The 24,372-nt window shown below is 42.5% G+C and overlaps 1 protein-coding gene across 2 annotated transcripts in view; it reads right to left on the minus strand.

The window, feature by feature from the left end:
- The window catches only part of LOC106585474 (homeobox protein cut-like 2), a 114,588-nt gene that overhangs the window by 15,329 nt on the left and 74,887 nt on the right, over positions 1-24,372 (minus strand). The gene's annotated exons all lie outside the window — the stretch shown is intronic.

A 24,372-nucleotide genomic window follows, 5' to 3' on the forward strand; every position in this document is an offset into this window, starting at 1 on the left:
ACAGCCACTCACAAATAAAGAGAATTGAAGAGCTTGCACATTGTATTCGGAAAGTATTCAGACACATTTACTTTTTCCGCATTTTGTTAAGTTACAAACTTATTCTAAAATAATGTTGTTGTTTAGAGCATCCTGACTGTTTGCATCACTGCCTGGTACGGCAATTGCTCTGCCTCTGACCGCAAGACACTACAGAGGGTAGTGCGTACGGCCCAGTACATCACTGGAACTAAGCTGCCTGCCATCCAGGACCTCTACAACAGGCAGTGTCAGAGGAAGGCCCTAAAAATTGTCAAAGACCCCAGCCATAGACTGTTCTCTCTACTACCGCATGGCAAGCGGTACTGGAGTGCCATGTCTAGGACAAAAAGACTTCTCAACAGTTTTTACCCCCAAGCCATAAGACTCCTGAACAGGTAATCAAATGGCTACCTGGACTATTTGCATCGTGTGCCCCCCCCAACCCCTCTTTTTTCCTGCTGCTACTCCCTGTTTATCATATATGCATAGTCACTTTAACTATACATTCATGTACATACTACCTCAATCAGCCTGACTAACCGGTGTCTGTATGTAGCCTCGCTACTTTTATAGCCTCGCTACTGTATATTGCCTGTCTTTTTACTGTTGTTTTATTTAATTACTTACCTATTGTTCACCTAATAACTTTTTTGCTTTTTTATTTATAGTAAGTAAGCATTTCACTGTAAGGTTGTATTCGGCGCGCGTGACAAATAAACTTTGATTTGATTTATTCAGGCCAAAGAATCTTGATTCTCATGGTCTGAGAGACTTTAGGTGCCTTTTGGCAAACTCCAAGCGGGCTGTCATGTGCCTTTTACTGAGGAGTGGCTTCTGTCTGGCCACTACCACAAAGGCCTGATTGGTGGAGTGCTGCAGAGATAGTTGTCCTACTGGAAGGTTTCCCCATCTCCACAGAGGAACTCCGGAACTTTGTCAGAGTGACCATTGGGTTCTTGGTCACCTCCCTGTGCAAGGCCCTTCTCCCCCGATTGCTCAGTTTGGCCAGCTCTAGGAAGAGTCTTGGTGGTTCCAAACTTCTTCCATTTAACAATGATGGAGGCCACTGTGTTCTTGGGGACCTTCAATGCTGCAGACATTTTTTGGTACCCTTCCCCAGATCTGTGCCTCGACACAATCCTGTTTCGGCACTCTAAAGACAATTCCTTCGACCTCATGGCTTGGGTTTTGCTCTGACATGCGCTGTCAATTGTGGGACCTTATATAGACAGGTGTGTGCCTTTCCAAATTATGTCCAGTCAATTGAATTTACCACCAGTGGACTCCAATCAAGATGTAGAAACATCTCAAGGATGATCAATAGAAACAGGATGCACCTGAGCTCAATTGAGTCTCATAGCAAAGGGTCTGAATACTTATGAAATAAGGTATTATTATTTTGATTTTATTTATTTGTTTTCGCTTTGTCATTATGGGGTATTGTGTGTAGATTGATGAGGAATTAAAAAAAAAAAAATCCATTTTAGAATAAGGCTGTAACATAACAAAATGTGGAAGTCAAGGGGTCTGAATACTTTCCGAATGCACTGTACATCTGGACATAATGTAAAAACGGTAAAGTATAAAGTTCAACACTTCAGTCAAGCTAATTTCATTGCAGTCTATTTGATCAAATATAATGAGATATCACAATTATCCTGTTGCTGCTGTCAAAATACTTATCCTATTATACAACTGATGTCAGGATCTTTAAAATGTAACTTTTAAAATTGCCTACTATCCCAAATCCTGCATGAGACAGTACAGGACAGTACATCAAATGCGCTCCTTCACAGCAGTATCAACAGTAGGAGACAGAATCCCACTGAGAAATTGTTCCCAAGAGTGTCTCTGGAATTCACTCAAATGAGATGCCTTTGAAAATCTCACAGGCTGGGCCTAATGACATGAATAGACTAAACTACTGAGATCAAATTCAATGGAGAGCATCACCTAAATGTATAAATTCATTAAAAAGTAAACCGCATAGATTGCAGTAGAATATGACACACACTTTAGTCCCGAGTATACACCTAAACAAAGTGTGGAAAAAGTCTGCTCCTGAAAAGAACAGAAAAAAAAAATTCTTTAGCACAACAGAGGAGCTGCTTTGCAATGCATGTGCAGCAGCGCTGGGCCCATGGGGCCAACTAGGAGGCTGTTTCTCTGCTAACAAGTCTCCTCTGTATCATTTGATCATTTAAATTATTATGCCAGGAATTCTCAGGAGGAGACTCGGCACTCCACATCACAGGGCTGTTTTTAATCTTCCCTTCCCTTTCTTCCCCTCCCGAAAAGTTCAACAGCTCTGAGAGAGAGAGCTGCTCCTGTTGTGTACCTGCCTGCCGCACACCAAAGGAGGTGACTTCTAGTGCCAAAGCACAGAGAGAGGGGCTCAGGGGAGCTGTCTGACAAGGAGGAAGGAAGGATGTAGAGACACACACCAGCCCTTTAAAACTCCAAAAGAGGAGGGAAAAAAAAAAGTCGCTGCTTTGCTGCACAAACTTTTCTCCCGCAGCTTTCATCCGTTCGTCTTTCTGCTGCTGTGTGGATCACAATCATATCCTTTTATAGCATGGGCACAGACAGAACTGACTGTTCAGAGAGCCTAACCACAGACGTTTACACTTCAACAGACACCACTGAGACAAGACAGCTATGTCGAAACAGGCCACAGAAACACAACAGTCACACGTACAAACCCTTATCAGAGACGCACAAGTTTAAATAAGCAATTTGTTGAAAGACTTCCACAGCCACTTGACATATCTGAAGTTTCATCAGAAACACTTGGTCAGAGATAACTGATTGAACCATTTTTTCCCAGGACCGTTTACAGTCAAATGAGCCTCCTATGTGTCTGTGTTCACTGTTACACCAACACTGGAGATATTGCATCAGTCACATGGGACATCACACTGAAGAGAAGAGCTCTTCTTAGACAAACAGGATGACTTAAAACAGTGCTATTCACATCGACCCACTGTCACAGAAATCCCTTTATTAGACTCTTTTCCATATATCCTTTTAACCTTCCATGATCAAAGCGCAGAGATTACGTAAGGGATCTCTCACACGTGGACAAGCAGGGATTATCAAGCAGTGGCTAAATCAAATTTAAAGTGAAGGTGGATAAACTACACGACCAAAAGTATGTGGACACCTGCACGTCGAACATCTCATTACAAAATCATGGACATTAATATGGAGTTGGTCCCCCTTTGCTGCTAAAACAGCCTCCACTCTTCTGGGAAGGCTTTCCACTAGAAGTTGGAACATTGCTGCGGTGACTTGCTTCCATTCAGCTAAAAGAGCATTAGTGAGGTCGGGTACTGATGTTGGGCGATTAAGCCTGGCTCGCAGTCAGCCTTCCAATTCATCCCAAAGGTGTTCGATGGCGTTGAGGTCAGGGCTCTGTAGGCCAGTCAAGTTCTTCCACACTGATCTCGACAAAACATTTCTGTATGGACCTTGCTTTGTGCACGGGGGCATTTTCATGCTGAAACAGGAAAGGGCCTTCCCCAAACTGTTGCCACATATTGGAAGCACAGAATTGTCTAGAATGTCAGTGTATGCTGTAGCATTAATATTTCCCTTCACTGGAACTAAGGGGCCTAACCCGAACCATGAAAAACAGCCCCAGACCATTATTCCTCCTCCACCAAACTTTAGTTGGCACTATGCAGGTAGCGTACTCCTGTCATCCACCAAACCCAGGTTCGTCTGTCGGACTGCCAGATGGTGAAGTGTGATTCATCACTCCAGAGAACGCGTTTCCACTGATCCAGAGTCCAATGGTGGCGAGCTTTACACCACTCTTAGGCTTGTGTGTGGCTGCTCAGCCATGGAAACCCATTTCATGAAACTCCCGGTTAACAGTTATTGTGCTGACCAATCCACAACACTCAAATGCAACACAGGAGCAGCTTCAGTAGCAGGTTTATCCTGTCTAAACCACAGAGGTTTAGACGGTCATTTTTACCCACAGCGATGAGGCATTTTAATGAGTGTAGGGCTGACCCCAATTAGTCGACTGGTCGGTCAATAGGCTGTTGGTCAACCGAGATGGTTTTAGTCGAGCAGTAATATATACACATACACACACATATATACACATACACACACACACACACACACACACACACACACACACACACACACACACACACACACACACACACACACACACACACACACACACACACACATATATTACTGCTCGACTAAAACAACGTCGACAGTGAAGAGGCGACTCCAGGATGCTGGCCTTCTATGCAGAGTTCCTCTGTCCAGTGTCTGTGTTCTTTTGCCCATCTTAATATTTTATTTTCATTGGCCAGTCTGAGATATGGCTTTTGCTTTGGAAATCTGCCTAAAAGGCTAGCATCCCGTAGTTGCCTCTTCACTGTTGACGTTGAGACTGGTGTTTTAATGAAGTACTATTTAATGAAGCTGCCAGTTGAGGACTTGTGAGGCGTCTGTTTCTCAAACTAGACACTCTAATGTACTTGTCCTCTTGCTCAGTTGTACACCGGGACCTCCCACTTCTCTTTCTATTCTGGTTAGAGCCAGTTTGCGCTGTTCTGTGAAGGGAGTAGTACACAGCATTGTACGAGATCTTCAGTTTCTTGGCAATTTCTCGCATGGAATAGCCTTCATTTCTCAGAACGTGAATAGATTGACGAGTTTCAGAAGAAAGTTCTTTGTTTCCCGCCATTTTGAGCCTGTTATCGAATCCACAAATGCTGATGCTCCAGATACTCAACTAGTCTGAAGAAGGCCAGTTTTATTGCTTCTTTAATCAACACAACAGTTGCAATTTTAAAATGCTACACTTGGATTAGCTAACACAACGTGCCATTGGAACACAGGAGTGATGGTTGCTGATAATGAGCCTCTGTACGCCTATGTAGATATTCCATGCCGTTTCAAGCTACAATAGTCATTTAAGCTACAATAGTCATTTACAACATTAACAATATCTACACTGTATTTCTGATCAATTTGATGTTATTTTAATAGACAAAATTAGCTTTTCTTTCAAAAACAAGGAAATGTCCAAGTGATCCCAAACGTTTGAACGGTAGTATATACATATATGCGCCCATCTCAGTGAACTAATCCATTGCGGAGGCCTAAACTAAAAGCCAATTTATGCTTGAACCGAAAATATGGTTGGAGGCTCCATGTAAATAGAGGTTGTGACGTAATCCTGGAACCTCCAGAGGCCAAATCGAGCTCTGTACCACATCACCATGCCCCTCCCAAATGTTGCAACAATGCGGAGAGCTCTGTATTGCTCCGCATTGACATGATTGGTTGAAGGTAGGTGGGCGCGGCACATCCTGTATAAACATAAACGCACTTCCTTGACAACAGCTCTGCACTGCTCCGTGATGCGCAAGAAGTGAATGCCCTGACTTCTGCATTATCACCGAGAATCTGCATGGCCAATGCAGACGTCGGATTGACTATGCACTTCTCTATCGCCAAATTGTTCGCGTTTGATTGTTAGTGTATATTAATTCACCATTACATATGTCGTTAATTCCTTTAATTTCTAATCTACAATGTTTGTTACATTGGTCACGGTAATTACTTTAATGCATTCAATATTATTCCAGTCTTTCCGTTCTCATTGTCTGAGTGGACACATTGTTTGCAGAGTGCACAACCTATGGTACATTTGTGAGAAACAAGTTTTGATTTATTTCATTCCATTTACAAGTTTTGTCAATTTAGTCATTGTCTTTAGTTTGGTACTCTCCTGTCAATGTTGAGTAGGGACGCGCACGCATAGAAGTAGCCTATAGGCTACCTGCAAAATCTTTCCAGCTCTCCCTTTCGATAACCACTCAGCGTGAAAGCGGAAAATGTCATGCTCTGATCCAGTGGAAACGTCATAAAATAGGCCTACCTTATTACTTCTTATCAGCGCTTGACAGGGACTGAAATAGGTTCCGGTACTCATTTTGGGTGCTGGTATTGTTTATAATTAGGTGCAAGAGCGCCACAATACTTTTGAGCTAATATTCTATAAGAGAAACAGAAGCTCAAGCAGTAGAACATTTGAGGTGCCAATACTCAGCTCCGGTGAGCTCCTCCCCACGTCAAGCACTGCTTCGTATCCCTTGAAAATAGCCTCCGCTCACTGCGGAGTAACTGGGGGCCCAGAATATTTTATGCAATGTTGCAGACAGGACATGTGCAGCCAATGTGATTTATAGGATATTCATTTTCATCAGGATGTTTTCTACCTGCAGGATGCAATGTTTTCATTTGTTGGCTTTATGTAGGCTATTTTACTGAAACTGTTTCACGAAAATGTACATATGAAAACCATGACTGGCACGCAGATCGGTAGAAATGGTAAGATACATTGGCATTCAACATGAGAAAGGTTGCTGACTCCTCATGTAGCCTATTAACTTCAGGAGAGTGATGGCAGAATCTGCGAAAGCCAGCAGGAGGAGAATAGTTGGGTCAGCTAAGGTTTTTTCTTCTGGTTATCTAGATCTCTGGCGCCCTCGTGAGGCATGTCTTATTTCATCAAACCGTAAACTTTAAGTATTAGACAAGCTCAGTGCATATAGATGATTTTATTAAAACACATAGGGTGTGTCTATATATGGAAAAATACACTTAAAAAATGTCGACCAATCCATTGGTAGAAAGAACAGACCACTTTCGGTGGACCAAGATTTTTTTTAGTCGGGGACAGTCCTAAAGGAGTATAATTGATGAACTGTTTTATGAGGTCTTTCTATAAAATGTATTTTTTGTTGCCTGTTTCCCTCCAGAGTAGGATAGAAAACAGCACTTGAATCAGACTATTCTTTTAGGGATACTATGGTTTGTGCATGTGCCTTTGTGTCTTAAAGTGTTTTTTTTTTTAACTTATTTTCTTCATGTGTTGGTCATTGTAGGTCATTGATGATGCATTCCGTGATAAAACAATTTCCCAAGTTGGGATTAATAAAGTAACACTCTACTCTCGGATGTCGCTTGCAGAGGCAGTATGGAACTTGGTAGTGAGTGTTGCAATTGAGGACAGACGATTTTTAGGTGCTTCTGCACTCGGCGGTTCTGTTCTGTGAGCTTGTGTGGCCTACCACTTCGGGGCTGAACCATTGTTGCTCCTAGACGTTTCTACTTCACAATAACAGCACTTACAGTTGACCGGAGCAGATCTAGCAGGTCAGAAATTTGACAAACTGACTTGTTGGGAAGGTGGCATCCTATGACGGTGCCACGTTGAAAGTCACTGAGCTCTTCATTAAGGCCATTCTACTGCCAATGTTTGTTTATGGAGATTGCATGGCTGTGTGCTTGATTTTATACACCTGTCAGCAACGGGTGTGGCTGAAATAGCCGAATCCACTAATTTGAAGGGGTGTCCACATACTGCTGTATATATAGTGTACCCGTTCGGTAGATCTGTATACAAAATGAACCCAGTCAAAGAAGAGAGCAGCAGGGGTACTCTGAGGGACCAGGGTGTAGCTCTGAAAGACGGGCAATAATTTGGGGGAGAGTTAAAGAATGCTGATAATGAAAGAGAACAGGGCTACTAATTGAAGTTGCTAATATGCAGTGCTGGATATTCCTTTAAAAGCAAATTACTAACCGTAAATCTTTACTAAAAAGGGAATATTAAATAATTGAATGGAATTGTACACTATCCTGCCATTATACCTAGAATTACTTCATCCCAATCATGAAGCGAACCATGGCCGACCCACCATTATGTACAGAAGTCAGTCATATCGTTATCTATGCAAATACAGTTAATTTTGTAATTCAGCCCTTATCTTAATTATGGCTGATTGGACATCTGCCCTGAGGTCATGATAACAGAGCATAACAGCACCTCATTGAGGGTCATAAATCAAAGCACATTAATACATCATATTCTTCAGTGAAACATGGTTCATTACCACATGAATCACAGTGACTGGGAGAAGGTGGGGATGAACAGAATGTTATGAGGAGGTGGTGGTTCAGAGGACACACACACGCCTGCTGTCCTCGCAGTATACCAGCAAAGACAAGTTGGCATTCAGGATCCAGGCATCATTTGTACTTCACCACAGTTGTTTAAAAAGTTCTACCTGGTTTGGTGTTATTGTGTAAGCTATCATATAATCTATGTGTGTATGGTCTCATCATCTATATTGTTTACACTGTGAGCGGAGTTTGCATCAGCGTTACAGATGAGATAAAGGGCTTCCCTGGCTGGTTCCTAGCAGCCACTGGTCTGGTATTACTCTGCTATTGCTCATCCCTCAGCAGGGGGAAGCTCTCTGGGTGCTGGGTGCTTCTCCTTGACAGGCCAGGGCTAGCCTGGTCACCACAGATCTGTTTGTGCTGGATAGCTAACTCCTATGGTTGTTCCTATGGAGTTGGATATAGAACAGGCTTGGCCAAGGCCCACTGTGTTTTCGTCCACATAGAAACTGTGTCTGGTGGGACAGACAGGTCCCAAACGTGTGTCTAGGTGGGCGGTGGTGGTGCGTGGGAGTGGACGAGGGTGGCGTGAGCCAAGACAAGCAGGTGTGTTGGGGCGGTCCGTCTTGGCCCTGTCAGCGATACACCATCATTAGGCAGTGTGGGCTCAGCGGGGTGCACCACTACGTCTCCCTGGGCCCTGTGTAATTACGTTCTGACATAATTAACCCAGCAAGCCCATTAGCCAAGCGCTGGCTGGCTGGAGAGAGGAAAAAAACTCTATAATTATGTGTTGTGCGTGTGTTAATGAGGCCAGCTGTGTTCCCATCATACAACACGAACAAATTAATTTATAAGGCTGTGCTTCAAGGTTTTTTTTATTTTCATTCAAAACAGTCTTGTTTTTGTTTTGTTTTTTTCTCCAAGTGGTCTTCAAGGTCCAAAAACATCCTTTTCTGCTGTTGCAACAAACCGTAACACTGTACATGAAGAGTGTGTTGTCATGGACCGAAACTAGGTTGACTGAACTGTTAGTCCTTAGTTCAACCTTCAAAGACAAAGTGCATCATCAAAATGGCTACCTTTGAAAAAGGTTAGCTTTTTTAAATTAAACTAAAAAATAACAAACAATTGTACTTACAGAGTAGGGGAGTCTCCATCCAAAGCAGCCGTGTGGGGACACTTTTATTGACTAAAGTCTAATAGTCTTTACAAAGTCATCTATTCTTTTAACAACTGCACAGTCACTTGCACTCACAAGGTACAATTATTTAATGTCTATCCTGGTTTCAACCTAGATTATATTGATTTTTGTAGCTACAATAAAACCATTTAACAAAATATTAACTTTGACGACCTATGAAAAAATAAAAAAATCCTAATACTACAGTAAAATCAGTAGGTTTCTGTGCTGTCTTTTCAATAATACATACCTGATATTCAGAGAGCAGAACAAACGTTTGTCCCTTGATGTTTTGATGTGAAGAAGAGTGAAAGAGTGATAGATAAAGAAACAGAAAGAGAGCGAGAAAGATAGAGTAATGGTGAAAGAAGAGTCTCACTGACAGACAAGCTGAAAGAGACAGTCTTTAACATGCTCTGCTGTATGTGTTCCACACATGCCTTTGTCTGGCAGACTGAAGGACATAGACAGCATTACATCAATAACTAGTGTCTCTACAACAATGTCAAAAGACACTCTTAGATACATAAACAAAAAACTAACTCCACCACTTTAATTGATAGAGTAAGCATTCATGTTTTCTTTCTTCGTTACAAAACCAATAAGCAATAACTGTTTAGTGAACAACTGAAGTCATGTAGACTTCAGAGCTTGAGTGTCAGTCTTACCATTATATAGACTATATATACAAAAGTACGTGGACAAATTCCATTCAAGTATTCAATATTCCTTTTATAGGAAAGATTAACGGTTAGAGAATTGCTCTTAAAGGAATATCCAGCAACTTCAATTAGTAGCCCTGTTCGCTTTCATTATCAGCATTCTTTAACTCTCCCCCAAATTATTGCCCGTCTTTCAGAGCTACACCCTGGTCCCTCAGAGTACCCCTGCTGCTCTCTTCTTTGACTGGGTTCATTTTGTATACAGATCTACCGAACGGGTACACTATATATATACAGCAGTATGTGGACACCCCTTCAAATTAGTGGATTCGGCTATTTCAGCCACACCCGTTGCTGACAGGTGTATAAAATCAAGCACACAGCCATGCAATCTCCATAAACAAACATTGGCAGTAGAATGGCCTTAATGAACAGCTCAGTGACTTTCAACGTGGCACTGTCATAGGATGCCACCTTCCCAACAAATCAGTTCGTCAAATTTCTGCCCTGCTAGAGCTGCCCCGGTCAACTGCAAGTGCTGTTATTGTGAAGTAGAAACGTCTAGGAGCAACAATGGTTCAGCCATGAAGTGGTAGGCCACACAACCTCACAAAACGGAACAGCCGAGTGCTGAAGCAACACTCATTACCGAGTTCCAAAATGCCTCTGGAAGCAACGTCAGCACAATAACTGTTCGTCGGGAGCTTCATGAAATGGGTTTCCATGGCCGAGCAGCCACACACAAGCCTAAGATCACCATGTGCAATACCAAGCGTTGGCTGGGGTGGTGTAAAACTTTCCGCCATTGAACCCTACCTGTCTGAAAGCATAGTGCCAACTGTAAAGTTTGGTGGAGGAGGAATAATGGACTGGAGCAGTTGTTGATGGTTCGGGTTAGGCCCCTTAGTTCCAGTGAAGGGAAATCTTAACGCTACAGCATACAATGACATTATAGATGATTCTGTGCTTCCAACTTTGTGGCAACAGTTTGGGTAAGGCCCTTTCCTGTTTCAACATGACAATGCCCCCGTGCACAAAGCTAGGTCTATACAGAAATGGTTTGTCGATATCAGTGTGGAAGAACTTGACTGACCTGTACAAAGCCCTGATCTCAACCCCATCAAACACCTTTGGGATGAATTGGAACGCCGACTGCGAGCCAGGCCTAATCGCCCAACATCAGTGCCCGACCTCACTAATGCTCTTGTGGCTGAATGGATGCAAGTCCCCACATTAATGTTCCAACATCTAGTGGAAAGCCTTCCCAGAAGAGTGGAGGCTGTTTTAGCAGCAAAGGGGGGACCAAACCCATATTAATTAATGATTTTGGAATGAGATGTTTGACGAGCAGGTGTCCACATACACTACATTACCAAAAGTATCTCTCCCTCTCCACACACACACACTTCCTCTCTGTTCTGAGCAAACACTCTGCCGGTCCCTCTGGGTTCTCTGCTCCACGGGGATCCATTGGAGAGGCCCAGCTCTTTTATGAACATAATGGATTATTAAGCACCTCAAACATCTCCTGGGCCTTTGTTTATTACTGCTCTTATTAATCACTTGTGCATAATCTCGTCCCGCCCAAAGGAGCTTTCATTTTCGATACCGCCACAAACATGGCACACACACATAGCTCTCTGAGTTCCCTCATCTTCTATGGAATGTACTCAGCAGCACACTTATTATAAAAATCCCTTCAATACCTTACAGGCATCCATAAGCCTCTCTCTCTCAGGTGTCTGCCAATGTATATAAAGAGATACAAGGGGAAAGTAATACTATTTTAATAGAATAGGGTCAACACAAGTCAATAACGCTCTGTTCTTACAACCTTGGAGCCAAAAGAAATAACTAACGGACTTCAATATGTACTGCACTTACAATCTCGCAGGCCAAGGAGACTTCAATACATGAATGTTCACTGTGCAATGATGGAATTGTGTGTATACAGTAGTTGTACCTGGTCCTTGAACCTGTACCATGCAGTAGTATTTTGTCACCACTAGCAAGCACTGTTGGCCCAACGTTTCAGCTGATGCAGATCTCAGCCCTGCCAAGGGCCCAACAAACATAAAACACACAAACAAACGCAGGCGTGCACACACACAAACATACGAGTGCATTCAGATCAGCACCTCTTCACACACAGTAAGTGAGCTCCCTGCTCAGATGAAAGGTACTGTGTTATTCAGGAGAGATGGAGGCAGAGCGAGTGAGAGGGGGATGGGTGATCCTGAGGGAGGAGTGTGAGTAAAGAGAGGGGAGGCAGAGCAAACACCTGAAGCGCCAGTCTCAGGGCTACGCTCCTGGCGACAAGGCCAGCTCCTCTTCTCACAGTGACAGGTAAAAACAGCAAGGTTCAAACGCCGTCTCAGAGTCAGAGACACTCACACAGGGGGGAGAGTGAGGGATAGAGATGAGGAGAGATCAGGAGAGACCAGGAGAGATGACAGGAGATCAGGAGAGACCAGGAGAGATGAGGGGAGATGAGGAGAGACCAGGAGAGATGAGGAGAGACCAGGAGAGATGAGGAGAGACCAGGAGAGATGAGGAGAGATCAGGAGAGATGACGGGAGATCAGGAGAGATGAGGAGAGATCAGGAGAGATGAGGAGAGACCAGGAGAGATGAGGAGAGATCAGGAGAGATGAGGAGAGACCAGGAGATACCAGGAGAGATGAGGAGAGACCAGGAGAGATGAGGAGAGACCAGGAAACCTCAGGACTACCTGGTATGATGACTCCTTGCTGTCCCCAGTCCACCTGGCCGTGCTGCTGCTCCAGTTTCAACTGTTCTGCCTGCGGCTATGGAACCCTGACCTGTTCACCGGACGTGCTTGTTGCACCCTCGACAACTACTATGATTATTATTATTTGACCATGCTGGTCATTTATGAACATTTTAACATTTTAACATCTTGACTATGTTCTGTTATAATATCCACCCTGCACAGCCAGAAGAGGACTGGCCACCCCTCATAGCCTGGTTCCTCTCTAGGTTTCTTCCTAGGTTTTTGGCCTTTCTAGGGAGTTTTTCCTAGGGAGTTTTTCATAGCCACCGTGCTTCTTTCACATGCTTTGCTTGCTGTTTGGGGTTTTAGGCTGGGTTTCTGTACAGCACTTTGAGAATATCAGCTGATGCACGAAGGGCTATATAAAAATAAATTTGATTTGATTTGATTTGATTTGAAACATGAGGAGAGACCAGGATAGACCAGGAGAGAGGTGTAGCTCTGGAGAGCCAATGCAGTCATGGAAACTGTCACTGTTTTTCACATTCTGTGATGGAGAACTAGTTTATTTACACTGATCAAAAGGTATGGAGGTGAAAATAGAAACAACAAAGCATTGTATACAAGTATTTTTCCAGGCCTGATGTGTCTTAAAATGCATGACATTATCAAATCAAATGTATTTATATAGCCCTTCTTACATCAGCTGATATCTCAAAGTGCTGTACAGAAACCCAGCCTAAAACCCCAAACAGCAAGCAATGCAGGTGTAGAAGCATGGTGGCTAGGAAAAACTCCCTAGAAAGGCCAAAACCTAGGAAGAAACCTAGAGAGGAACCAGGCTATGAGGAGTGGCCAGTCCTCTTCTGGCTGTGCCGGGTGGAGACTATAACAGCACATGGCCAAGATGTTCAAATGTTCATAAATGACCAGCATGGTCAAATAATAATAATCATAGTAGTTGTCGAGGGTGCAACAAGTCAGTAACACAAGAGTAAGTGTCAGTTGACTTTTTCATAGCCGATCTTTGAGAGTATCTCTACCTCTATTATGATTCTGGTGTGTGACAGTTGGGCTTGGAGACCCAATAATAGTTGTTTTACTTGTATAACATTTAAGGTGTTCTCATTGCTCAGACCATATACAAAAAAATATACTGTTCCCCATAAAATGCATAGGATGTATTGGAGTTGCCTCATAGAGCATGCTCTGTAGAACTGTTCATGATACCGGTCCAGGTTGCCATAGTCACATTGTCGTGCTACATGTATTTCTTTGTCACAGGAAACAACACCACTCTGCACCACTCTGGGTGGTACCACTAAAGCTAGCTAACTTCATGATGTGTTCATATCCTACAGTGAGGGAAAAAAGTATTTGATCCCCTGCTGATTTTGTACGTTTGCCCACTGACAAAGAAATGATCAGTCTATAATTTTAATGGTAGGTTTATTTGAACAGTGAGAGACAGAATAACAAGAAAAAAATCCAGAAAAACGCATGTCAAAAAAGTTAGAAATTGATTTGCATTTTAATGAGGGAAATAAGTAATTGACCCCCTCTCAATCAGAAAGATTTCTGGCTGCCAGGTGTATTTTTTATACAGGTAACGAGCTGAGATTAGGAGCACACTCTTAAAGGGAGTGCTCCTAATCTCAGCTTGTTATCTGTATAAAAGACACCTGTCCACAGAAGCAATCAATCAATCAGATTCCAAACTCTCCACCATGGCCAAGACCAAAGAGCTCTCCAAGGATGTCAGGGACAAGATTGCAGACCTACACAAGGCTGGAATGGGCTACAAGACCATCGCCAAGCAGCTTGGTGAGAAGGTGACAACAGTTGGTGCGATTATTCGCAAATGGAAGAAACACAAAAGAACTGTCAATCTCTCTTGGCCTGGGGCTCCATGCAAGATCTCACCTCGTGGAGTTGCAATGATCATGAGAACGGTGAGGAATCAGCCCAGATCTACACGGGAGGATCTTGTCAATGATCTCAAGGCAGCTGGGACCATAGTCACCAAGAAAACAATTGGTAACACACTACGCCGTGAAGGACTGAAATCCTGCAGCGCCCGCAAGGTCTCTCTTCTCAAGAAAGCACATATACATGCCCGTCTGAAGTTTGCCAATGAACATCTGAATGATTCAGAGGACAACTGGGTGAAAGTATTGTGGTCAGATGAGACCAAAATGGAGCTCTTTGGCATCAACTCAACTCGCCGTGTTAGGAGGAGGAGGAATGCTGCCTATGACCCCAAGAACACCATCCCCACCGTCAAACATGGAGGTGGAAACATTATGCTTTGGGGGTGTTTTTCTGCTAAGGGGACAGGACAACTTCACCGCATCAAAGGGACGATGGACGGGGCCATGTACCGTCAAATCTTGGGTGAGAACCTCCTTCCCTCAGCCTATTCCAGCATGACAATGACCCAAAACACACGGCCAAGGCAACAATGGAATGGCTCAAGAAGAAGCACATTAAGGTCCTGGAGTGGCCTAGCCAGTCTCCAGACCTTAATCCCATAGAAAATCTGTGGAGGGAGCTGAAGGTTCGAGTTGCCAAACGTCAGCCTCGAAACCTTAATGACTTGGAGAAGATCTGCAAAAAGGAGTAGGACAAAATCCCTCCTGAGATGTGTGCAAACCTGGTGGCCAACTACAAGAAAGGTCTGACCTCTGTGATTGCCAACAAGGGTTTGCCACCAAGTACTAAGTCATGTTTTGCAGAGGGGTCAAATACTTATTTCCCTCATTAAAATGCAAATCATTTTATAACATTTTTGACATGCATTTTTCTGGATTTTTTTGTTGTTATTCTGTCTCTCACTGTTCAAATAAACTTACCATTAAAATTATAGACTGATCATTTCTTTGTCAGTGGGCAAACGTACAAAATCAGCAGGGGATCAAATACTTTTTCCCCCTCACAGTATCTGGATGGAGGGAGGACCACAGAGATCTTATTAAATTACTAGAGGGGCTATGCCATAAACTCTCGAAGTTCCAGAATGAGGTAAAAATGGCAGCCATATTGTTCAGGGAGCAATCCAAACCAGTCTAATTGGAATGAATGACAGTAGAGCCATTATCCTCATTTTACTTATGTAGGGAAATAAAACAAAGGCATGTGATACTCTATATCAAAAATTGTATTGTATCATAATTATTGTCAACCTAAAATATTGTTATATTATCAGAAATACAGTTTATATGGGTTTTATACCAATTTCCTGTATAAGTAGCCTCTAAAATATATGTGAACACACCATAAATATCAAAAATACACAAGTGAAGCTGAGTCCAGACACATATATAATGATAGCCATCTTGTTTAGCAGCTAGGAATTGATACACTTGCTGACTTTACAGTGAAAACAAAAGCCAAATCATAACAAAATATGAAGAATTAGCCATTAGTATAGAGGATTTCTGTTGACATCAGCCGAAAGAGCAGAGTGATGTCTATGTTAGAGTCTGTATGTCTGCCCGTGAGTGTGTGTGTGTGCATGGGAGAGAGAGAGAGAGGAGAGAGAGAGAGAGAGAGAGAGAGAGAGAGAGAGAGAGAAGAGAGAGAGAGAGAGAAAGAGAGAGAGAGAGAGAAAGAGAGAGAGGTGACACACACAGTGTATAGCATTTCCTCTGTCTATAACATTCATATGCATTGTGAAATTGAAAACAGCATCATAACATGTTCATCGTTATTGTGGATAACTGATACCTGACACCAAACTTCACTGCTAACTGGATACAACAGGTCACATATTGAGTTGCTGCCCTTGTCCCCTCCCCCTCCCTGGCTCTCCTTCTGCATTCATTAACTCTGCTGTCGGCTGTTCTCATTGGACCAATGGCCTTTGAGTGTCAGCAGACCGACCAGCATGCAAGGATCCTTTCAATTGAAATAAGAGGAGCGAGAGAGAAAAAAAATGCCTGGCAATGAATAGTAATAACGGCATTAAGATTAACGAGCACGGCGTGTAAAGAATAATTGCGTCTGTCAGAATATTAAAAATACATGAGCTGGAGCATTTGTTTGGAGACTGGTGAGAAAGCAGCACATTGTTGTGTTTAGGAGGGAGATAAAGTGGGAACCACAGCCAACTGACTGTCCTCTGGTGTACCTGGAGCAATCCATTCTGGGAAGAGGGGGTGACCTTGGACAGGCCAGTGAGATGCACAATGATAAACAGGCGTTGGATACCGCAGGCCCACCTCACAGTCACAGATGGCATATTATGTGAGGGGGCCGATACACAAATACCCTACTCGTTGTTGTGACTCCTGTTTGGAATCAGATAAGAGGTAAAGAATATCTGAAGGATAATAATTAACAGATTGAGACTTTTAGCAATTAGCAGTTAACGACAATTATTGGTATAGCATTATGGGATTAGACGGCAAATAATAATCAGCAATCAGCTGGCTGAGTTTTTGCTTTTACTGCAAAAAAATAACTCCAATATTAACTCCTTCTGTGTAGTAAGCCCAGGAGAAATCATCCATGCACACACCTGCAGTGACACACAGTATGAGAGCTAAGACTAGAGACTCCGATGAGGGAAAGTCACCTAGATGCTAATGCAGGTCCAGGTAAAATCAGATGGAGATGAGTGTCTGGATTTGCTAATCCAAGGACACCTGATGTAGCCAGAGAGGCCCACTCCTTTAGGCAAGGCTCAACCCCCAACCCGGACAATCAAAGAGAAATGATTGTTGGGAATGGATGTCCACTTCAATGTCATATATGTTTACAAATTACATCACATTGGTCAAATGAACAGAAAATAGGAACTGATTAGAAAGTGAGTATGCATGCATGTGTGTGTGTGTGCGCGCGTGCGTGCGTGAAAGTAAAAGTAAATGTTCAATTCCATCCTTATCCTAGCTACAAGGGTTCTGATACAGTTTAACCGCCACATGGTTTATGAGTACACTTTCTTGTCAATGCCTGTGTTGTCCTCGTTGCCTTACAATACCACTGTTGGTTCAGTCTGCTCTTGATAGAAAATGTGTTTATGACAAAATATAGCCCCTAAAACCATCCTGGGTCCTCCATTAAGCCCTTGATACGTGCAAGTGTAGGTCAGGATATCAAACTGAATACATCTTAAAAGACATCCATTTCTTATCAAGAAAATAACTAAATTCAAAGTGTGTGGTGCAATATCAAGCAGGAGACTTCAATGAAAAATGGAGACCTTTAAAAGTAAGTAGCTATTTCTCTGACACCCACTTTTATCTTGTATTCATTAAATCTGTAAACAGAATTCTCTACTCTTTCCATGAGTGTTCCTCTGATCTAGCTGGAGATTGGACTGTGTTTTCCTCTCGTCTCCTGCAACAAAGAGCAATACTGTTTAGTTTGCCCCGGCACCAAACAACAACAGAATAAACAGTATTTCTCCCCCTCCTTCTCTCCCTCTCTCTCTCACTTCCCCTGCTGGCCACATCAGGCCTGCGCTCCACACTAAGACAAGCTACAGTTGGCTTTTAATTGGCCCTCTCCAATCACCAGCCTATCCCCACAAGGATCGGCTCTCCTCAGCAATGCAACTCTCAAGGACCAGCACTCAGGTTTTGAAGTGGCCCCACACAGTCTTGGGAACCACAGAGAGCACCGACTCTAAAACATAGATAAGAGCTACAGGCTGTCTTATGATATTACAGGATATTTATATATCTTGGATATCTATGGCAAGAAAACATTCACTTTGTATTTTAACTAGGGCTGTCAAACAATACAAATATTTAAATCAAGTTAATGGCATTAGTTAATCGCGTTTAATCGCAATTTTTTCATTTGTTCAAATTTGGTCCTAAATAAACCATTTTCCATTAAAAAAGCAGTGCATTAAAATATAGGCATGTTTTGATTGTAAGGGAAAGAAACACAAAATAATCTGTATCAGAACGTTTTTAATGGCATTATGTCCATAAATAACACAACAAGTTACTGTAACACACAGCTATTAATGCTCCCAATGTTTAAGTAGTCCTACTCCCTCTTATCAATGTTCTTGAAGTTTAACACTTGTGCGCACACACACACTCAAATACTGTTAAGGCTCAGATACACCAATAGCGTTTGGTCGAGAGTACTTAGCACCTCTGAAAGTAATTTGTGAACTGAGTGCGCACTGCATGTAGAATCAAGTAAAAAATGATGACGGGTGGTCCCCAAAACATCGATCGGCAGACGAACAAAGCAAAATCCTTGACAATAATAATAACCAATAATGAAATCATTACAATCGGTAAACTCTTCAAGCATTGTGTGTGTGTGTGTGTGTCTGAAAAAAGTAACATTTTTAGACAGTGCCAGACCGGGCTACCATAAGACCCATGTCCTGTCCAGAAACAACGCTTAGCCCCTCAACATCTGCTCTGTCAACTTTGTCCAACTGTCTGGAAGAGGTTAAGTCTTGGATGCAGAACAACTTCCTCCAACTCAACAGCAGCAAGACCGAGGTAATGCTGATAGGCACCTCCCAGCAGATCACCAACTCCTGCAGCATCCGCCCTGCCATCTCTCCTCAGTCATCACCAACTCCTGCAGCATCCGCCCTGCCATCTCTCCTCAGTCATCACCAACTCCTGCAGCATCCGCCCTGCCATCTCTCCTCAGTCATCACCAACTCCTGCAGCATCCGCCCTGCCATCTCTCCTCAGTCATCACCAACTCCTGCAGCATCCGCCCTGCCATCTCTCCTCAGTCATCACCAACTCCTGCAGCATCCGCCCTGCCATCTCTCCTCAGTCATCACCAACTCCTGCAGCATCCGCCCTGCCATCTCTCCTCAGTCATCACCAACTAATGCAGCATCCGCCCTGCCATCTCTCCTCAGTCATCACCAACCTGGGTTTGATATTCTGTGCACCTCTCCTTCAATGCCCACATTAATCACATATGTATAACAGAATTCTTTCACATGAAGAACATCTCCCGCCTAAGACCCTATCTTACCACTTCTGACACAGAAAACCTTATCCATGCATTCGTTTTCTCCAGAATTGATTATGGGAATGCAGTACTTGGGGGGCCTGCCTGCAAACTCAATAAATTACAGCTCAAAACAGTGCTGCAAGGTTTCTGACACAAACAAAAAAAGTCTGTCCACTTCCCCCCCATCCTTGCTGACCTCCATTGCTACCTGTTCCTCAAAGAATTGACTTTAAAATTCTCCTCCTGGTCTACAAAGCCCTAAATGGCATTGGACCTGCCTACCTGCCAGATCTACTCTTTCCCTATGAACCTCCACGCACCCTACGATCAAGCCATGCCAAACTGCTTAATGCACCCAGGACCCGGCTCCAAACAATGGGGAACCGTACCTTTTCCTGCCATGCACCACACCTATGGAACTCCCTTCCTGACAAGACTGTTCACTGTTGGGCTTTTAAAAATAAAAATATATATTTCATGCACTTTGAGTTAATTCATGTATAATGAAAAGCGCTTTACAAATGTAATAAATTATTATTACTGCCCAGAGTCTAGTCACTTGTGGAGACCTGAGAAGGATTGATGGATGGTGACATGGTGAGAGCTCCACCTAACCCTCTGATAGGTTTGGTGAAATTTTGGCAGTATTGCTTACACCTGTCCAATCGTCTCAGATCTCCACAAGTGTCTAGGGGTTGTTTCTGGACAGGACCCCACAACCCTTTGGGTGTGTGGTGGACCTACAGCACGACACTTTAGGCACGGGTTGGATGTTTCATTCCATTGTTATACACACAGATTAGCACAGGTGTAAGCTGGACACACTCAGGGCACCCTACCAGGCTGATCAGACAGGTCTGGGTAGCTTCACAGCTGCTGTAAACAATGAAATTATATATTTACATGTCTACTATTCACACCTTTGCTTCCTTCCAGCTAGTTAGACGCACAATCCCTGGCTAACAAATAGCTAGGAGCATATCTCTAGTCTAGCAAGAGACTGTTATTTTGGCTATATGGCATCATTGAATAATATTGCCAATGGTTAGTTACACTAACAGATCAAAAGTTTTAGAACACTTACTCAATCCAGGGTTTTTCTTTATTTTTACTATTTTCTACATTGTAGAATAATAGTGAAGACATCAAAACTATGAAATAACACATATGGACCAAAAAAGTGGTAAACAAATCAAAATATATTTTATATTTGAGATTCTTCAAGTAGACACCCTTTGCCTTGATGACAGCTTTACACACTCTTGGCATTCTCTTAACCAGCTTCACCATGAATGCTAAAAATAAAGAAAAACCCTTGAATGAGTAGGTGTTCTAAAGATTTTGACCGGTAGTGTAGGTAGCTAGGATATATCAGTCAGCTAACAATTTACAGTTTATTAATAAGTCAATACACACTAAATCTTATGCAAACATTTGAGAAATCATACTTAATCTTGTCATTGTGGCACGGTATGGGCAGCTATTAATCAATTAATTAATAGATAATAGATCAGTGGTGTGTATTCATGGATGCCAAGGGAAGCCAGGCTTCCCCAAAAAATTGTCTCTTTCGTCTCTCTGTGTTTCATAAATTTTGTTGAATTCACAAGAGGCTGAATGTACAGTATCTCACCGGAGAAAGCATCCGAGCGAATGAAACAGCGCCCCTCTGTCTCAGTATGTGTAGCCCATCTATCAGATTCTGTCTGGTCAAAAAGAGTATGACATTGTTGTTGCACGTAGCATTGAATGCAAGGGAAGCCAGCGAGCATTTGGTCTCCCCTTGATCATTTGTTTAATAAAATAATAGCCAACTGAGTGAGCTCAGCTGTGAATGGTCCTGGCACACCAAAAAAAAGTGTCAAAGGAAGTTAGTTTGGATTTGGCTTCAAACCAATCCCATCACAACACATCTCGTTGTGTCATTGTCCTCCGGTGGCTAGCTAAAATCGTGCATTTCCTAACTTAGCCATGGATGGAGATAGGGATTTGGACTTGTAGTTTTACTTAATTCTCCATACTGGTTAATGATTATAACGATGATTTAATTCTCCATACTGGCTAATGATTCTAACGGTGATTTAATTCTACATGCTGACTAATGATTATAACGATGATTTAATTCTCCATACTGGCTAATGATTATAACGGTGATTTAATTCTCCATACTGACTAATGATTATAACGGTGATTTAATTATCCACACTGACTGATTCTAACGGTGATTTAATTCTCCACACTGACTAATGATTATAACGGTGATTTAATTCTCCATACTGACTAATGATTATAACGGTGATTTAATTCTCCATACTGACTAATGATTATAAAAGTGATTTTGATCAGACATTGTGCCCCTGGACTGAGAGGATGGACCTTCTTTTCTTATTTATTTTTTGTACTTTTTACCCCTTTTTCATGATATCCAAATTGGTAGTTACAGTCTTGTCCATTGCTGCAACTCCCGTACCGACTCGGAGAGGCGAAGGTTGAGAGCCATGCAGCCTCCGAAACACGACCCTTAACCTAGCTACGACCCTTAACCTAGCCAGTCGCACCAATGTGTCGGAGGAAACACCGTACAACTGGCGACCGAAGTCAGCATGCATGCGCCCGGGCCGCCACAAGGACATCCCGGCGCGCCTCCCGAGTGCATTGCCGTGCTAGAAGCATCACTACAGACCCGGGTTCCCAGGCTGTGTCGCAGCCGGCCGCAACCGGGAGACCCATGCGGCGACGCACAATTAACCCAGACGATGCTGGGCCAATTGTGCGTCGCCGCATGGCTCTCCCGGTCGCGGCCGGCTGTGACACAGCCTGGGAACCCGGGTCTGTAGTGATGCTTCTAGCACGGCAATGCACTCGGGAGGCGCGAGAGGATGGAAGTTCAACATGTAGCTAGATGTAGCGGCCTGGCACATTGTTGCCCATGAAAGGAAGTTAGGCTAGTGAGCAAGTATTTTAGCCAGATAGCCTAGGACAATAAAATCTAAAAGCTTGTACTGTATGACAGTCATAAACCATTTAGGCAACATGAAAGAGGAGGATGGCATTGGTGTTTCTCTACAAGTAGGGCGAGTCAGGTTTTTTCTACTTGCATGCACGCACACAGAAATCATTCGGATACCATGGACTGCCACATCATATTTAGCTAATGTTGATTGGACTAAATCGTTTATGATATATTTTAGTTGTCACTGTATTAGACTAAGCAAAGGTGATTTGATGATGTTGAAATGTTGAAGTTGAAATGGTGCTGGAATAGTGGAGGCAGCGGTGCCTGTTTTCTTTACGACTGGCGGTAACTCTCTGTGGTTCTAAATCAATAGTTGTTTAGTAGTCCAAAATGTCAGAGACATGAACTTGCTTGATCATGCTGTAGGTCATGTAACTGTTTGGTACATGCTGTATGTTTTGTGGATGATGCACTCTGGTTTTATGATGAAGAAAAGGTGTGTTTTGAATGTATTCTGCCACTGTGTCTTCTTATTGTCTCGGCCTTAGGCGTATATATCACGGTGTCAGAGCATATGAACTAATATGTTATACAGCAAGCAACACAATTATCACAACACATTTTTGCCTGGCTTTGCTTCCCCAGTGATTTTACCCACACACCGCTACTTTAATAGATTCATAGAATAGAGATAGAAGGGTGAACTCCTACTTTGAAAGGACATGAAGTGAAAGGACATGAAGTGTTGGCTGTGCACTTGACCAATGACAAGCATTCCAAATTTAACCCCGTCCACATGTGAAAGTTGAAATATCAAGTCGTTTTGGGGTTTTATAGCAAAAACGGAAGAAAAAAAAACAAGCATTTTTTTTATATTTCTATAAAAAAATTAAATAAACCGTTTTCATGTTCCCGATTGCTCCGCTTTAACTTGGAAAGCAAATGATCAAAACGTACACAGACCGTTATCTAACCTCAGGAATCTTGACTTAATGTTGTCCATGACATAGGCTAATTATCTTGACTGCTCTAACAACATAGAAACCAAAATGTTCTGTCAATCTTCGAGATAAACATTCATTCCCGCATTTTGGCTGTTGTTCAGTCTTGTGCAGTATCACACAAGCTCTTTATCACTTGACCGTCATTCAGAAAACCCTTTCCTGAATCAGGTGATGTTGCGCGATAATGTCCCCACATAACTAAACAGCTAGATAAAGGTGCATGAAACAACTATTATGCACGATTATTGAAGAACCCCGTTAATGACAGTATATATTTTTGTTTTATTAGTCATGGTAAAGTTACTCTTTCTGTTAGAAGTATTCGATTTTGCAACCACATAATTATTTTGGAATTGTGCACATGGCAATATTGCAAAATGTGCTTTCACCGAAAAGCTATTTTAAAATCTGACATAGCGATTGCATAAAGGAGTTCTGTATCTATAATTCTTAAAATAATTGTTATGTTTTTTGTGAACGTTTATCGTGAGTAATTTAGTAAATTCCCCGGAAGTTTGCGGTGGGTATGCTAGTTCTGAACGTCACATGCTAATGTAAAAAGCTGTTTTTTTATATAAATATGAACTTGATTGAACAAAACATGCATGTATTGTATAACATAATGTCCTAGGAGTGTCATCTGATGAAGATCATCAAAGGTTAGTGCTGCATTTAGCTGTGGTTTTGGTTTTTGTGACATTATATGCTAGCTTGAAAAATGGGTGTGTGATTATTTCTGGCTGGGTACTCTCCTGACATAATCTAATGTTTTCCTTTCGTTGTAAAGCCTTTTTGAAATTGGACAATGTGGTTAGATAAAGGAGAGTCTTGTCTTTAAAATAGTCATATGTTTGAAAAATTGAAGTTTTTGGATTTTTGAGGAGTTTGTAATTCGCGCCACGCCCTATCATTGGA

Source organism: Salmo salar, chromosome 24 (genome assembly GCF_965601325.2).
Source record: "Salmo salar chromosome 24, fSalSal1, whole genome shotgun sequence".
NCBI lineage: Eukaryota > Metazoa > Chordata > Actinopteri > Salmoniformes > Salmonidae > Salmo > Salmo salar.